The 3,063-nt window shown below is 38.3% G+C and overlaps 1 long non-coding RNA gene across 1 annotated transcript in view; it reads left to right on the plus strand.

Moving 5' to 3' along the window:
* The first annotated feature begins 2,752 nt into the window (after positions 1-2,752).
* The window catches only part of LOC111240725, a 1,881-nt gene continuing 1,570 nt past the window's right edge, over positions 2,753-3,063 (plus strand). Inside the window, exon 1 of the long non-coding RNA XR_002666265.1 lies at positions 2,753-2,874. This is a non-coding gene — a long non-coding RNA (uncharacterized LOC111240725). The remainder of the gene's footprint in view (positions 2,875-3,063) is intronic.

Here is a 3,063-nt window from a genome sequence, read left to right on the forward strand (position 1 = left end):
AATCCTTGTAATTGATCCTGTTTGGTGAGCATAAGTATTGATGTTAAAAGACCATTTCACAATCAGATATTAAATTTTATAGGAAATAAGTTTAATATAAAATAAATAACGATACATGTAGACAATTGATGTTAATGGAATTCTTTTTCTTGTTAAGGAGATGCAGATGGAGATGATTCAGAAGGAGATGAAGATGATTCAGAACGATATGGAGATGAAGGATTGTCATATATACGGTTGTATTCTGTTGCATATTTGATTGCTTTCATATTTTCAGTTGTAGCCTCCGCGTACTCATCTACCATTATCCAGTGAAGGCTCGTCGATATTTTTTCCCTTACTCTATGAGGTAACCTTATTCTTTGCCGATGAAAAAGATCTTTGGTCGACAATGTCCTCAATTCATCTTCATCTTCATCTGTGCTATTTGTGTCTAACATATCATCTAAATCTTCATCATCCATCAGTTTATATAAATATTCCTGAACATTTTTCAGTGTATGTATGAAAGGTCTGGAGAAAGTCTGATCATTGTTAAGCCTAAGACTTAAGCCATTCTCTTCCATACTAATGATAAAATCTAAATCACTTTTAGCTCTCTCACTCCAATATAGTGCTTCCTCTTTGTAATGATTATCCATGTTTTATCTAAATAAGTATTTTTCTTTCTTTCTCAGTTTTGATTTTGAATTTCAATATATAAATAACAAAGAAAATGAATATGGCATGTTTAACCAAATGAAAGTAGGTAGAATTCACACTATTCATGTTCTGTATAAATTCACACTATTCATGTTCTGTATAAATTCACACTATTCATGTTCTGTATATATTATTTTTTTGAAATTTGAAATTGTTTATTTACGTTGAAATTAATTTTGTTACGTTTCTTTTTGTTTCGCGTCGAAACAAGAATCTCATACATAAGATCCGGTGTACTATTACATAAGAATCTCAAAGATCCAACCAGCTGCTTGTACAATGTTGCATCTACGCTTTCCTCGTCTTCAACAAAACTTAGCTTTCCATTAACTTCAACAGGATTTCTAACAGCTTTGCACTGTGTCATCTTAAAATTCTCCAGATGATCTCTCACATATTTCCTCTGATGCATCACTAAACCAGCTGTAGTGGGCGTGAACTCCATTCCAAGAAAGTAGTGGAGCCTTCCAAGGTCTGTCATGTCAAACTCGGTCTTCATTTTCTGCTTGAATCCTTCGATTTCGTTTAGGCTCGATCCAGTCACCATTAAATCATCAACGTAAAGACAAACTACCAGCAAGTCATTGTTGTTAATCCTCTTCACGTACAAACTATGCTCTGCAACGCACCTCTCGAATCCATTTTCACGGAAGAAAGTATCAATCCGCTTATTCCAAGCCCTGGGAGCTTGTCTTAGTCCGTAAAGTGCCTTGTGTAACTTGTATACTTGATGCTTCCTTTCTTTATTGCTAAATCCAGGGGGTTGCTGGACATACACCTTCTCCTCCAAGGAACCATGCAAAAAGGCGGACTTAACATCAAGGGCAAACAAAGACCATTTCTTAACACAAGCAATGGCAATTACTAAACGTATTGTCTCTAACCTTGCTACTGGCGCATATACTTCTCTGAAATCAACTCCTTCTTGCTGTAAGAAACCTTTCGTTACCAGTCTCGCTTTATGCTTCAAAACTGTGCCGTCTGGGTTCAGCTTGGTCTTGAACACCCATTTCACACCAATGCACTTCTTTTTTGGTGGCAGATCGACCAATTCCCACGTGTTGTTTCTTTCAATGGATTTGATCTCCTCCATCATTGCTTCTTTCCAATGTGGTCGTGACAAAGCATCATCTACGCTCAAAGGTTCACTTCCCGCCATTAAAGCTAGGTGAATTATATTACCTTCTTCATCTATTCCAGCATCTGAGTATATCTCAAATTTTGAGAATCTCGAAGGTCTCGCTGCTTGTCTGCTTGGACGCGTTGAAGGTTCAACATGATTTGAGCTTCTGATATTACCATTGATCACTGTTTCTGTATTTCCTTCTTCTCCATCTTGAATTGGCAACTTCATCGTTGGAGTTGATTTCCTCATGCTAGTCTGATTACAATCCCAGTCTCAGCTTTCATCTTCTAATATCAACACGTCTCGGCTGATAATTATCTTCTTCTTAACGGGATCGAACAATTTGTATGCACCTGTAGGGTGATAACCCACGAACACCATGGCCTCTCCTTTATCTTCAAGCTTCGTCCTCTTCTGGTCTGCAACATGACAGAAAACCAAGGAACTGAACACTTTAAAATGCGTAACAGATGGAGTCTTACCTGACCATATTGCATGTGGTACGTTCGCTGGTAACCTACGCGTTGGACACCTGTTCAGCACATACACTGCAATTGCCACCGCCTCACCCTACAGTTCTCGAGCTACACGTTTCTCTTTAAGCATACTTCGTGCCATATTCATTATCGTACGATTACGTCTCTCTGCCAAGCCATTGTGTTGTGGCGTATAAGGCGCTATCACTTCATGCATTATACCATGTGCTCGACAATATTCTTCAAATTCGATAGACGTATATTCTCCACCGCCATCAGTTCTCAGCAACTTAATTTGTCTTTCAACCTCTTTCTCAGTGCGAACCTTAAACCTTTTGAATATTTCCAGAGCCTCGCTTTTAAACCGCATGAGAAATACCCATGTCATTCGACTAAACTCGTCAATGAACGTGATGAAATATCTATTTCCAGCCAGTGCTGGTGTTTCTAATGGACCACACACATCTGAGTGTATCACTTCAAGACGCTCATTTGATCTCATTTCTAACTGTGCTTTGAAGGGTCTTCTTGTTTGCTTTGCAACAATGCAAGACTCGCATGATTTCTCAGGTATAGTAATGACAGGTAACCCAGAAACCATTTCTTTCTTGCTTAGTTTCTGTAAATCTGCAAAATTGAGATGTCCAAACCTGAGATGCCATCTCCAATTATCATTTTCTTTCACAACTGTCATGCATTGCATTTCTACCATATCCAGACAGACTTGGAACGTACGATTTCTGGAGATGTTTGTTCGCA

Source organism: Vigna radiata, unplaced genomic scaffold (genome assembly GCF_000741045.1).
Source record: "Vigna radiata var. radiata cultivar VC1973A unplaced genomic scaffold, Vradiata_ver6 scaffold_436, whole genome shotgun sequence".
Lineage (NCBI taxonomy): Eukaryota > Viridiplantae > Streptophyta > Magnoliopsida > Fabales > Fabaceae > Vigna > Vigna radiata.